General features: G+C 21.6%; 1 protein-coding gene across 4 annotated transcripts in view; it reads left to right on the plus strand.

The window, feature by feature from the left end:
- The window catches only part of LOC122851499 (neuronal acetylcholine receptor subunit alpha-7), a 112,239-nt gene that overhangs the window by 87,419 nt on the left and 8,732 nt on the right, over window positions 1-16,088 (plus strand). The gene's annotated exons all lie outside the window — the stretch shown is intronic.

A 16,088-nucleotide genomic window follows, 5' to 3' on the forward strand; every position in this document is an offset into this window, starting at 1 on the left:
TGAATATAAAACAGTTTTTTTATATTTTTCAAAAACAATAGAAAATAAAAATATAATTTTGGTATGAGGAAGTGAAAAGAATAGTACACGAAAATGCATACAAGTTGTTTTTTAATTTTTTTTTTTTTTTACATTTGCATTGAACTATCCGGAAAAATAAAAGTTTTTTTTTTTTCTTTTTTATTAGAAACATTCTCGAATGTCTGTGCCAAGAATATAAAAAAAAAAATATGAAATCTGAGCTTTGAAAAACAAGTAAAATAATATAATAATAATAATAATAGAATGAAAATGAAAAATGAAGTATAGAACAATGAGATCAGAAAAGTAAACGATTGTTTACTTTCCGGAATGAAATGTTTGACGATCGTGAAACCTTCTTAGCGTCTATTTTTTATTTGTCCTTTCGCCTTCTTCAATAAGCTCGCCAACTTTTCATTTTTTTTCTAGTGTAAAAAAACGTTTTCACCCTCACAATAATAATAAAATAAGAAGAAAGTTTGAAGAAGGAGTTTTGTCAAGTTTTGTCATCCAAATACCAAACTTTCTTTTTTTTTTTTTCCCTGTTAATGCATTCATTATTTTTTTAAATTACTAGTCTGTTTATTCGCTTGATAAAATACAAATTCATTTTAGTTTATTTAATTATTTACTTGTTGAGTAAAAAAATTAAAAATATATGCTAAAAAAACAACTGAAATTGAATAATCAAATCAAGTTTTTAGGAATAAAAATTATTTTTTTTTTAATTTTTAAAATTAGACGTCTCAATTTTTGTCATGGAGCTTTTTTTTTTATTTTTCATTTTTGTATACGTGTTTATTGTCCCGACAAATATATAAACAAAACCAATGACTAAATTTTTTTATTTTTATAAAAAAAAAAAATTCATAGCTAATTGGAAACTAGTTGTTTTTTTTTTTTCTTTTCAATATTTAAATTTTATTTTTGACGAGAAACTGGTGAAAATATTAGTGGTATAAAGCAATCAAGTATAAATTTGATGGTTAAAATTAAAAATAAATTTTGTGGCTTTTTCTCTATTGTAGCATGAAATGTTGAAATGAATTTTCTCTTGTTATAAAAATTTTATATAGATATATATATAAATTAAAATATAATTTTAGTTTTCACCAAGTTTCACAAAATTTTCAGTTAAAATAAAGACAAAAGCTTACTGAGTTTTTATTTATTTTTCAAAAATTCACATTCACATAAAAAAAGTAATAAAAAATATATAAAAAAAAAAAAAAATTCATTTTTATAATCCAAATACAAAATATAATTTTTTTTTTTGTGAATGAATGGCTGTACGATAATGACAACAACACTTAATCATGAAAAAAAAAAAAAACAATTACAGTTTTTAAACTTTTTCATAAATTTTCTTTCATATTTTTACTTACTCTAAAATTTATCATAAATTATTGTTGATTACTGCAGCACTTGCTTATTGTATTTGTACACGTGCATGTATTTATCTAAGTGAAAAAATAATAATAATATCACCTCAAAAATAAATAATGAGTGAAGAAATAATTAATAAAACGACTTTTTTTAAATTTCAATTGCCTGCTCATGCAGCAAGCTTGCATCTTTGAATACATGAATTTTTTTTTTTTTCATAAAATCGCTAAGAGCAAAACCCGGATGATCACTATCCACTCGACTGCTTCTCAAACAAATTACCTACCATATTCTGTTTGTAAAACAAAAAATAAAAAACTCTAAAAAGTCCAAAAAAAAAGAACAAATATAATAATATTTAAAAAAAAAAAAAAAAGTCAAATATCAAGCAAGCGAATAAGTTATAACTTTGATCAAGAGAAATATTTCTCAATAAAAAAAATAAAGAATCAAAAAATATATAGCAATAAACTTTCAATTATTCAACTACTCATTTTTACGAGAAAAAATTTTAAGAAATCAATATATCTATATATAAATTTGTTAAACATATTAAAACTGAAATTACCCTCACCTGTAAAAATTTATCTCATAAAAAAAATTCAAAACAAACAAAAACCAAATACATACGAGAAAAAAAAATAAAATATTTATATATTTATAAAAAAACAAATACATCAGATCAGATCTAGTATTATTCATTTTTTTTTTTTATTTTTATATCCAACAGTAAAGTTGATCCCTCAAGTGTTTTAAAAATACTTTTTTAAAAAATCGAGTCACGTATATGAATATAGGTTTAAGCTGTGATGTACTAAACCATACTCGCCTCCATCTTGGTCACAGTTAAATAAAATATGTATATTATTTATACATGTATAGAAAATACATTGGTTGCTTCATGTGCACCGAAAAAAAAACTCCAACTCTTACTAGTTCAGGTGTACTAAAACTTCAATATACATATGCATTTATTTTTCACTATACACCAATCGTTTTATTTATCCAACAGGAATATTGTTTCCATCTACTTTTCACTACAAAACTCTGTCATGGTTTTTTTTTTCTTTTTACTATTATTTCCTTGTTTTTCTATTTTATTTATTTACTTGTTTGGTTATTTTTTTTTTTATCAATAATAAAATAACTACAGTATACATACAATTGTTGAAAATTTTTTATATCTATGTCCAGTATGTAACATTATTTTTTCAACAAGCAAAACACCCATAAAACCAACTAATGTCTTATTATTTTTTTATAATTTTTTTTTATCTACCTCTCTATTACATGTTTTATTTAATTTTATTTCTTTTTTAAGATTTATTTTATTTATAAATCTTTTAACAATTTATTCATTTTTAATTTGTTATATTGTCATTTTAATAAAACATAAATTAATTAATGAAAAAATAAATAAAAAAAGGAATATAAAAAACTCTATGAAGCATGAAATCAATAAAAAAGTATTTTTTAATTCACATCAATTTCCATAGAATTGTCAATTTGACAAGTTTTAAGTGGTGATCAATTTGAGTTTCAATTGGACAGTGAAAAATAAAAATTTAGATCAAAGATTGATTTGATGAGGGATAGTGAGGCAGAGAGTGGACAAATGAGAGGCTTGAAATTGAAAAATACTTCCGATTGAAATTTCAACATATACATTCATTTTTAAAAATACATGTTTACACACAAATACAATTAAGCTATTGTTGGCAATAATACAACTATTAAAATATTATTTTATTTAATCATTTTTTTTGCTATCTCTTTTTTGTTAAACAGTTTCATTTTCATTTTTTTATTTTACATATATACATTTTTTTATAAGCTTTCAATTAATGTGACAATAAAAATTTTAAATATTTTTATCTATCAAATTTTATCAAACAATACTTGACATTTTTTCTAATTTGATTTTAATTATTTTATTTATTTTATTTATTTACAATTGACGTGTCAACATTCTATTAAACTGTTGCTTTGTACTGTTGCTTTGTGCTAAATTTTTTTTAAATATTGACTAACAAATATACAAATATAATGTCAATTTTTAAATTTAATATTTCACCTGTTTGATACACACAAATGCACAATATTTAAAATCAATAAATATTATTATTTTAAAAATATAATAATAATAATATTCATAATGAGACATGGATATGAAATATATTTTTTTTTCTTGAAATTGAAAAAATCTTAACATAGATTCATATTAAATTTAAGACTTGAAATTTAAGACTATTCATTGAAAACTTTTGTCTTGTATATAGCATTTTGTTGTTATTAAATAAATTTTATTGATTTTTTTTTTTTTTGCTCAACTTTTGTATCAATTTACAAAGGATCAATATTCATTGTTATATTTTTTTTAATAACTTGATATTTGATATAAATAGAAGCGCAAGGGATCAAGGTTTTGTGATTTTCGAGACAAAAAAGTATCAGTATTTACTCATGCAGTGTAATATATAAATTCTATAAATATGAATTCTATTTTTATACTCAGAAGTTTGTCTTCAAATATCCTGATTTTTTTTTGTCTTATATCTCATATTTTTATGTTGATATTTTCCTCCGGATTCTCTCAAAGTTTCTCTTTGCCCGGATGACGATCACAAAAAGAACATGAATAAAAAAAATAAAATACATATTATATATTATTTTATTTATTATAAATAGATTTTGAAAAAGCTGTGAATGGAAAAATATATATTGTTGTTAAAAATCGCCGAGAAAAACGATACTAATTTTTCTGACATTTTCAAAGAAAAATTCACAAGATATTATTTTTTTTTTTTTTCATTGGAAATATTCTTAACGGTATATCGAACATGATAGGGTAAATCCAGGGTGAGAAATTTTTTTGAAAAATAAGGTGCTTGAGTTTAGAGGCAAGATATACCATTGATTTTTTTGATAGGAAAAAAAAAAATTCAATTTCAATAGAAAAAAATAGAAATGGAAAAAAAATATATATATTTGCAACGTACAAAATGTAATTTTATTTACTGAGCTTTTTGAAATGGAATAACTTTAAATATATATATGGATAATTTTTATTGGTTATTTTATACGTCATCCTACATGTGATAAATAAATTTGCATTTGAGAAGAAAAAAAAAAAGAAAATAAACATTTTCAATTTATCAAAAAAATATTCCAATAAAATAAAAATCAAAAACAATTTAAAAAATATTTATTTAGTATTTTAGAAATTCAGCAAATGATTTTTTATTTTTAAAAGAAATGCTATTTTATTTCAAGATGTTGATAAAAAATAATAATAAATTTATAATTGTCGAATTTTTTTGAGCTCGTTGATACGAGTTTTTTGTTATTATAATTTTGTGGTAGATCAATTACAACTTTCTTGAAAAATTGCGGGGTAAATGTTGAGGATAATATAATGGAGAATCCAGATGTCGTAAAACTTTAAAACAACTTTTTAAAAATTATGATGATAATAATAATAATGTCATTTTATTTTTTATTTTTAATCGTAAAAAAATATGAAAGCTGACATACGATTTCACAGCACTTACCCTGCATTTACGTTTTGTCGATAAAATAGCTTATCTTATATTTAAAAAACATAAAAAACAAAATAAAAAAATTAGAGTTTAAATTTAGTGAAAATATTCATACAGGCGTTTGTCCAAAGTAATTTTTTATAATTGTTTTCGTTTTTGCTCTCAAAATGTGTCATTATTTTCACATAAAATAATTATTGAAAAAAAAAAAAAAATGAAAAACAAACAAAGTAAATTCAAAGCAAGATAAATAATAAAAAAAAAAAATATATTTCATGTACCATAAAAATTCCATGTGATACTAATTACAAGTGTCATAAAATTTTTTTAATTTTTTACTTTAAAAAATATAAAATTTAAAGAAAATTATCATAAATTAAATTTATAAATGCATCATGTTTCACTATGACACTATAAATTTTTGCATGAAACACAATAATATGGCAATATTAAATAAAATAAAATAAAATAATAATAATTTTCATGTAAAAAAAAAAGCCATTTTTAAATTATCATGATTCTCAAAAAAGAAATGGAAAAAAAAGACAAATCGTTATCAAATTTTTCGTTAATTGTTAATCCAGTTAATAAATTTTAATAAAATTAACAAATTTAATTTTTTAACATTAAAAATCATTCTATTTTGTTTATAAATTTAATTTTTTTTTTTTAAATCACAAGCCATGTGCGTGTGTGAGTGTATGTGAATGTACGTGCTCAAAAAAAAAAAAAAAAAAGAAATTTTAATATCGTTGTCACGCTTCTATTTGTCACAATATATAATTTTTTTTTCTTTTTTTTAATTAAAAAATTTGCTTATAATATAATTTCACAATTACTTAATTATTTTAGTTTTTATATTTTTATTAAATCCACTTGAATATACTTGTATATTTAATATTAACAAAATAAGTACATGATTATAATTACATCACTTTGAGTTTGCTAAAATAATGCCTGAATATATACACATATATTTTGTTAATAATATTATTTATTTAAATTAAATTATATTTGTTATAAATTCTCGAACATTGCCTGTGACACTGTGCCTTCTACGCTCAACGTTTTCAGTATCACGTGTATAGTGTAATGCTGAATATTGATGTTGGAATGATGTTCGTGCTGAGGATCTCACTTTTACGTTTGCATTTAATAAAATATTAATTACTTTTTTTTTTAATAAATTTTACACAACGAGTTGTGCATTTTAAAAATAAATTAATTATATCAAATATATATCGTGTGCAACCACGTAAACACGCTAAATCTATTTTATAAATTTTTTTTTTATTTTTTACATATATTTCGTATTCAAATTATGCACGAAGTTTGATAATATATATATATTTTTTATTAAATAATAATCCTGTATTTTTTTTATCTAATTACAAAAAAATTAAATTAATATATCGTGAGTTGTAATAACAAATTTGTGGTATACTTTTTGTTGTAATTTTTTTGCTCTTTATCATCAACGTTGTCGTAATGTTGAGTAATAATTGCAATCATTATTATCATTAAATAATAATATTAATTTTTTTTTTTTTATAAATTAGATTTGAAGTATATAATTATTATCAGTAAAATATAATAATGATGTTCATTAAATATTCAGAGTTACTATTTTAGAATTTTTTTTTATGAATGGATATTTTTTTTTCCAAGGAATTTGATAAATGCAGGATATTGAAGACAGTAAAGAAGAATAATTGAAGAAATTTAAAAGAAAAAAAATAAAAAATGAAAATCTTTTGTCGATAAACTCTGGCTAGTAGTTTCAGTTTGTTATTGTCAAATGAATCAAGCGGATATCTTTGACCGCGGGGGGTAGAGTAGATAAGGCAAGAAAAAATAAGGGAAAAAAGAAAAAAGTCCCTCAAACTTTTCGTGATGAACTGTATGATACATCAAGTTGAGATTAAGCTACATTTTTTTTTTAACGATAAATGTGAATACACTGCATCAAAGACCCCTTAACTCAACGTCTAACAATTTTATTATCATTTTTTTTTTTTTTCTTATCAATCTTTATCAAATGAAAAAAAAAAAAAAATCAATTTACTTATCTGATTTTTGTACCTCATCGTCATTATTTAAAATTTATTATTTTCATATACAAATAATAATAATTATTTATTCTACATAATTTTCTTTTATTTGTGTTTTTAATATATATTTTTTTTTTCAATTTTTAAATAAATATTTCAAGCTAAAATTGATTAATCAATTGATAAAAAAAAATAAACTTGAAAAAAGTTGAGCCTTTGGCACAGATGAACTCTGATAAAATAAAATAAAGCTTTTATATTTTGTTATAGTAACTTAATTTACAAAATTTATTTAACACACATATATCAGGTAATTTCCTTGTCTTAAATTTGTCATATTAAGTAATCACATGGTGTGGTACTAAAGCCAGATGTGCAGTATGTACTTTCTACATGTACATGTACCAGCTGAATATCAAGTATATAAAATTACATATACACATGGATATATATTTCAAATTCCAACACCCAACGAATCAATTTCACTTGTCTGGTTAAATTTTAATGTAACACATCACACATGTTGATTATATTTATGTTATAACGACGAGTTATGTCCCTAAAATTCACACATGATCTCTAGTTAAGCTCCAACGAAAAAGAAGTTTTAAATTTAAATGTGGATACATATTTTTTTTTTTTTTTATCAAACACTGATAAATTAAATAGCAATTCAAATATAATATTTATTATTTCGATAATAATCATATGCAGGCATTGAACAAATTTATTTTAAAAAATAAAAATTTATCTGAGTTGGTGAGATAAATAGGTACCAAACAGATTGCGAGTGTCTGAACAAGAAGAAAATTTAAAACTAAAAATGAAAAAGAAAAAAATAAATAAAAAAAAAAAGACGGATGAATTGAAGCGCAACATAGACGAAGCAACAGTATTCTCGTTGTCATCGCTACGTTGCCAAGATAAGTTGGAAAATTACCTCAGTATACTCAAGGGAATTTGAACATCGTAGTTTCACCATTTATTTCATAGTATACATATATAATAATACAAGTCATTTAATCAACAGTCTATTACAGAAAAAAAAAAAAAAACCATAAAACAATTTTTAACAATAATTTATATATTATTTTATTACAAATACAAAAATTAATTTTTAAAATACATAAAATTATTATTTAGAGTTGAAAAATGTAATAATAATTTTAATTTTGATTATTAATAATATGAATTTTTTAAGTCTAAAAATTTTATATATTTCAAAAGTCAAATTTATATGAATCAATAATAATATACACAAGCCTCGGTATTTATTATTATTATATATTTAAAGTTTAAAAAAAAAAAAAAAGGTATACACCGTCAATGTTGATGTACCAAGGATGAAATATATCTTCATTGTGTGTCACGACAGTGCCGACCTCTTTGCGATACTATATTGAAGTGACAACAAGCGTTAACCCCGTGTGAAAATCCACGGATGCTTTTTCCCTGGATGAACAAGAATCGATCGATCTTATTTTTATTTTTTATCTCTCTTACTCTTGTACAATGTCAACCACATCAACCCACACATACAGATATATATTTATAAAAAATAACTAGGTAAAATAAAATAATACAGAAACTCGGAAAAATAAGTTTTGTTTTTTTATTATTTATAATAAAAGTAGCAATAATAAAAATAAAAAAAAAAAATAAATCAGCCACTGATGAATATAAAATTGACTTGGAAACGTGCTTGATTTTCAATCTGAAATAATTGTACCATTGACTTTGACAGTAGCACTCTGATTTATCTATATAGGAAAAAAAGAATTTTTAAAAAGCCAAAAAAGAAGAAATATAATTGAATATACACGAAGGGATATTTTTTATGAGAGTGCAATTATTGAGATAAAAAATATCAAAGAATATGTGTTATACAGCGATAATTATAGTTGTATTAAAAATAATATTTGTATATGTGTGTGTGGGTTTTATGGTGACTCGATATGTAGGTCGTAACCTGATAAACTTCAATTTAAAAGCAATCAAGGTAACGCAATACTCTCATAAATTTATATCACTTGTATGTTGCGGATTTTCTCATCCATCTTTTATCTCATATTTTTTCTTTTGTTTTTAGTTTTTTTTTATTTATTTTATACATTTTATATATTTATTTATAAATACACATGAGTTTGTTAAATAAATATGTATATATTTTATTTTTTTATATTTATTATTATTTATTATTACTATAAATCTTCATTGGATATTATGATTTATTTTATTTTTTAAAATAATAGAAAAGCAATTTGAACAATGACGATTATTTATTTATGTTTTGATAAAATTGTTTTCTATTAATTATGATATCACAAATACATATAATAGGCTAAAAAATCAAAACAACTTTTAATAGTATTAAAAAATATATGAATAAAATAAATATTATTGTTTATTTTTTTTTTTTTTTTCAAATAATATTTTCGGCTTTATTGTAGTACTCAGTTTTTATTTTTTATTCATATATATGAATTAACTTTTATATCGATAAAGTAAAATTGATATTGTGATGAAAATAAAGAGCGCAATGAAATATAATTTGAAAAATAATTATAAACTATATTAATGGGATAGAAAAAAAAATAAAAACTGTAAGATTAATAATTATTAGTGGAAAAAAAAACACATAAAGAAATTTAATTGTAAAAAATAAATTAATGAAAATTAACGAAATAATATTTTATAATTAAAAAGAAAAATAGTCAAATATAAAAAATAATAATATTCACTGTTTTGTTGTTGAAAAATTAAACTGAAAAAAAATAATAATATTTATCCGTACAGAGGGTGGTGGGCAGGAATTTTTAGACTAATACATTCAACTTTAAATGTCTTTTTAATTTGAAATATTTCATTCAATAATATTTACTTGATTATCAAGAGTATATAACTAAATGTATATTAAAATAAAAAAACGAAAAGAATATTTTATTGTCATATGAATTTAAAAGTTGAATATAATTATTTACAATTAATTCAGTATATGTCGGTGTATTTGTTGACCAGTTCTACTTGAATATTAATATATTCAAAAATATATTTTTCATCTTTATAAATTGTTGGCTAAAAATTATTTTCTTTCATTGATATATTCATATGAATTTACCAGTCAAATATATATTCAAATAATTATTATTAAATATAAATAAATTCAATAAATGTCGGTACATATATTGACCAATTCTACTTGAATATTAATCATTTATTTTTCATCTCTTGAACCAGGTAAAAAAGGAAATTTTATTTTTTTTTTTACTATTTAATATAAAAAAAAAAATAATAATAATCACATGAATTGTCGGTACATATATTGACCAATTCTACTTGAAGATTAAAAATAACTTTTTCATCTTTTAAACTTGGTAAAAAAAAAAAAAGTACTGTATAATCTTTAAAAAAAAAATACAAATAATAATAACCATGTAGTTTGTCAATTGACTTATCAAAATAATATGTATTTACAAAAAAGGAAAAAAAAAATTAAATTGCGAAAGTACGGATGTTGCAGATATAACGATCCTGTTATCACAGACGGTGTTTTCGCTGCTGGTGGCCCACATGTTGACACGAACCTCCGAAGCGCTGCCACTTCTAGGTACCTACCAAATTCCATCCATCCCTTATCGAGCGATCGTCTAATGGCAAATCGATTTAATCAGAACTTAAAAAAAAAAAAAAAAGAAAAAATTATCATGTAACATAAGAAAATAAAAACAACCAATAATTTATTTCTTTTAAATTTTTTTCCATTAAATAATTTTACTTAAATCCCATTCATTTTCATTATCATATATTTATTTAATTTTTTATTTCAATTAAACTTGCCATTAAACGTGACCTCACAAAAATTTTATAGCAAAATAAGTGAAAACTTTTTCTTTGCTTTTTCTTTACTACTATCTATTTCAATAAAATAAAATTTCAAAGACACATATTTACCAAAAAAATAAATAAATAAAATTTTATACACTGCAAGTGTCTCATGCCCTTGGCACTTTACAACATAATAGCTTGGGGGTTGAAAAAAAAATAAACAAAAAATAAAAGGAATAAATATAATACTGCAATTTTTACTATGAAACTTTTGAATATCAAGTAACCCTCTTTTACCACCCCCCTTAGGGGTTACAAATTTCCATTGTCTTCAGTAAATTTTACTCTTTATCGTGATAATACGATACGAAATTCCGCATGCAAAATCTCAATACACAATGTTCGTTGACTAGTGGAAAACTTTGAAATTCTCTCTATTATTATTTATCCTCTTTAGTCTCAAAATCTCTTGTATTCACTCTACACTATCATATCATCAATTTTACATTTCATTTAAAATCCTCTCTGTCATGTTCATAGAAAGTTCATGAACGTTGCACTTTACTCAGAACAATGGGTGTGTTCAACAATGAATGAGACTCCCCCTCGATTGACCAACCATTGGTCCACCAAATTCAATCCTCCTATCTTTCAAATAAAAAAATAAAAAAAAATTTGTCAAATAGAGCTTTTGAGAAAAAAACCTTTCACAATTGTTTTCATTCAATTTTTTTTTTTTCGCTCAACAAACGTACTGACATTCAAATCAGCATTTTGGTTTTTTTTATTTTTCATTATTTCTTTTATCTGATCTTTATTATTATTGTTTTTTTTTTTTCATTTATTTTTCTTTTTTGTTGATCATTTTTGTTTTTATTTGAAACATTCATGGTTTCCATTGATTCGTTTTTCTTTTTTTTTTTTTTTCATAATGAGTTTAGCTTAAAATCTCTATCTGCAAAATTTAAAAAATTTTTTATCTTTCAACCTTTTTTTACTGGTTTTTTATTTATATAATATTTAATAATAATTTGATGAGATATGCAATTGAATGCATGAATTATAAAAAAATATTTTGCATCAATTAAAAAAATAAATTATGCAGATATAGAAAATTACGAAAATAAAATTAAATAAAAAAGAAAACCATTTTGTAAATTTTATATTTTTTTTTATTTTTTATTTTATTTACTATAGTAAATAAAAAAAAATTAAATAAAATGAAATTTCTCATGTAGAAAAGAGTCTTTGTAATATAATTTAGTTGCCATGATAGTATCATTATCAAAAGCAGCATCATGCATTAATAATCACCATCACAAAAATTTTTATTCACCCACATAGGAATAAATCTTTTTGCACTGTCGCAAAAAATATAATTTTTTTTTTTTTTTTTTATCACTTAATCACTCACTCACTCACCCCTTCACAATAATTTAAATTTTTAGTTAATTTCATTGATTTATTATTATAAATTTTAATTTTATTATTTTATTTATTTCATTGATAATGATAAGATAATTATTTTTCCAATTTCACTTATTTCACTATCGCCATATTCACAAAAACATGCCTTGGCTTTAATATTGCTTTTAAAAAAGCTTGAACAATGATGTCATTTTGCATCGTCATCAATACAACGCTTTACTCTCTGCGCGCAAAAAAAAATAAATCAATGAAATTTAAAATAAGAGGATAAAGGAAAAATATAATAAAAAAAATTTGAAATATAAAAAAAAATAAAACAAACCACAGCAACAACAATAGTCGGTGTGTAAGAGGCAGGTAAAGAGCCTATCGACATCAATTCATTTTTTAAAACAAGATTGATTTATAAATGAAAAAAAAAAAAATACATAGCAATATTTTAAAACGTCAAATACCATTAGATTATTCAATAGAAGAAAAATATATATAAATTTATATTTATCAAGTGACATATGCATAGGATAAAGAGTTTATGCTTCAGGCAGTATTTGAAAATTCTTATACTTTTTTTTCATTCATCATTAACATGAAAAAATAAATGAATAAATTCAAATTAAACTAGTATTTATTAAATAATATAAATTGTTAGTAAAAAATATAAAAAATATATTATAAAATTGTAAAAAACGTTAAAATTTAAAATGTGAAATTAAAAAAAATAAATTTCAAATTGAACCAACTGAAAGACGTTAATCTTTGTCGAGATTAAAAATCGAAAATGTATTGGTAACATCTGCGAGCAGATATTTGCCATCGTTTGTTATCGAATAACCGTTACGAGACAAACTGCTGCAATTTAAAAAGAAATTGTAGCTAAATGTTTTTTTTTTATTTCCATTTTATTTATTCAATTTATTAATGTGTTTTTAAATTATTTAATCAATTTTGATTGATTTTTTTTTATAAACAATAATAATAATATCAAACATAAATTATTTATTATAGATTTTATTTTTTAAATTTTTTTAGTACTTTACTTTTTAATTTTTTCAATTTACAAGTTTATTTTAATAGTAAAAAGATAATACTTTTTTTTTTTCATGAAATTATGGAAAAGAAAAAAAATAGAAAAGTATCAAGTAATGATAGAAAAATATTTTCCTTTTTAAAAAATGTTGAATAGCTAGTTGACATGTATTTTTACGTAAAAGTAAAAATGGGTAGGCATCGGGTAAATATTTGAACCTGACATAGACTGAGATCGTATAGCAAAAAAAAAAAGAAGTCAAAAATATAAAACATACTGTTGAAAATTCTCCCTCAAAAGCTCGAACATCCATATATGTACATAAAATATATAGCATTTAAATTAAACACGGTATAAAATAAAGTAAACGCACCGATATTCAACAAAATTTATAATTCCCTTACACAGCATACATTCAAATTTGAAAATTAAAATTTAAAAATTTTCATTATTAACTAATTGAAGCACTAAAATTTAAAAAATTCAAAATTATAATATAAAAAAAATAGTCTACTAAAAAAATAACATATTATTATTCAAACATACATTAAACATTGATAGTCAATAATAAAAATTTATTATTCCATACATATTATAAATGAAAAAAATATAAAATAACTTTTTTTAATAAATAAAATATTTTAAAATAAATATTCATTCATGTATTAAGGCGGTATGTCAAAATATTGAAAAAAAATTCCCTCTCACAGATTTTGATCAAAGAAGGCTTATTTTTTAATTGAAATAAAGATCTATTTTATCAAATTTTTTTTGTAATTTTCTACCATGATTTAAGTGAGATAATTAGGGTCAAAGTTGACAACAATTAGCACTTTTTACACACGCATAGGAAGCATTGTCACGTTTTCCCTTCTATTGAAAAAACGCTCTCACAGAAAACCTTCATTTTACTACAGCTTATACTTCATTAAATTACGAAAATAATAAAAAAAAAATCATTGATTTCTACCACGGATTTTGAAAGTTATTAATTATTTAAGACAAAAGTTTAGAGTCAAAAAGTACCGGGCGAAGCATTGAAAATCTGCTGAAGTAGATTAGTGTGTGTAAATACGGGCTGCCCACACTCATACTTCTAAAGACGCGGCAGTCAAGTATAAAAATTTTAGACATTAGGGGGCGCTTATTATTTTTTTGAACTATGGTTATTAGGGTGCCCCTTTGCACCCAAAGAGTCGTCCTACTTTGGGATTTACATACTGCCTTAATTTGAAATTGAAAAAAAAAATCACTAAAAGTTTGTATTTTATTAATATTTTTTACGACTCAATATATAAGATTTCAATATTTATAAATAATTTTAAATAAACAAATGTTATTTATGAGGTATGAATGGCTTATTGCTTTATCGAAAATAATATTTATTGAAGCATACCATTTTGTACATGTTTAAAATTAATATTGTCTAGTGTCAACTTGATTCACGTATATGCCACTAAAATAGCCTCATAAAATACATCAAATAATATTTCTCTCTCGTAAAACTAAATAAATAAAAATGAAATAAACAAAAACTAACTTTAAAAAATCAATTTTATATACAATTTTATAACAAATTTATGTATATTTAAAATTTTTTTTGTACAATAATGTTAGGTTTTTTAAAAATTGATCAAACACTCATGATTAATAATAATAATAATATGAATTTTGTTTGAAAAAAAAATTATTTTTCATAACGTGAAATTCAGGTGACAGGTCAAATTAAACTTTGTGGTTGCGGTTGTCGTTGATTTGATATATTCTCTGAAATCACATGTTCACTTTAAACATCAAAAGAACGTCAAAAATTTAACCAGAATATATATACAATTAACTTTTAAAATAATCAATTATTTTTTTTCTCTTTTTTATTAGTAAACAAGTTTTACAATAAAAAAAAAAAAACCTGAAATTTGAATTTTTTAGTTCTCAACAAAGTGACATTTCATATTATTCAAATTGAGGATAAACTATAAACAATGATACATTAAAAAAGAAAAAAAAAAAATTACAATTTAAATAACACTTTTTTTCTTTATTTAGCAATCAAAAATTTGATATTTCTTTTTGTTAAACTCGTTAATTTAAAATCAGCAGTTGTATTACTTACATAAATACATGATAAAAAAGTATATATAATGAGTTTAAAAAATAGAAAAATAAAAAATGTAAACGTTGAATATGTTATCCAATTGAAATTAGCAAGTATAATGAAATTACTTTAGAAATGAACAATCAGCTTTCGAGTACAGTGAGTTTTTTTTTTTTTTTTGATGAAACTATAAGTGTTAATATTTGAAATAAATAAAATCAATAAAAACATACTTGATATCAATTAATGATTGACAAATTAAATGTTCATGACTTCAATTGAATTGACAAACGTTAATCTCATTAATTCTATCGAAATTCGTAATACAAAATTATATAAAAATTTTTTAAACGATTAAAATTTATATGAAAAATTTTATGCTTTAAATAATTAAATTACATACAAAATACTGAATCAAGTTAATTGATAATTTTAATTAACGACATTGACAAAATAATAATGGCAAATAAATTTTATAAAATTAACTATAAAAAATATAATTAAAATAGTGTATTTTTTGTTTTAATATTTATTAGCTGAAAAAAATTTTTTAAAAAACTCGTTAAAATATTATTTATATAACAATTTGAATATAAATTTTTATCTATTCAAAAATTATTTTAGTTTGAAAAATAATTAATTATATTTTATAATTAAAAAGTAGAAAAAACAACTTTTTTGTTATTTTTTTTTTTTTTCTGTTTTATTGTTTTTTC

This window comes from Aphidius gifuensis, linkage group LG3 (genome assembly GCF_014905175.1).
Source record: "Aphidius gifuensis isolate YNYX2018 linkage group LG3, ASM1490517v1, whole genome shotgun sequence".
Taxonomy (NCBI): Eukaryota; Metazoa; Arthropoda; class Insecta; order Hymenoptera; family Braconidae; genus Aphidius; species Aphidius gifuensis.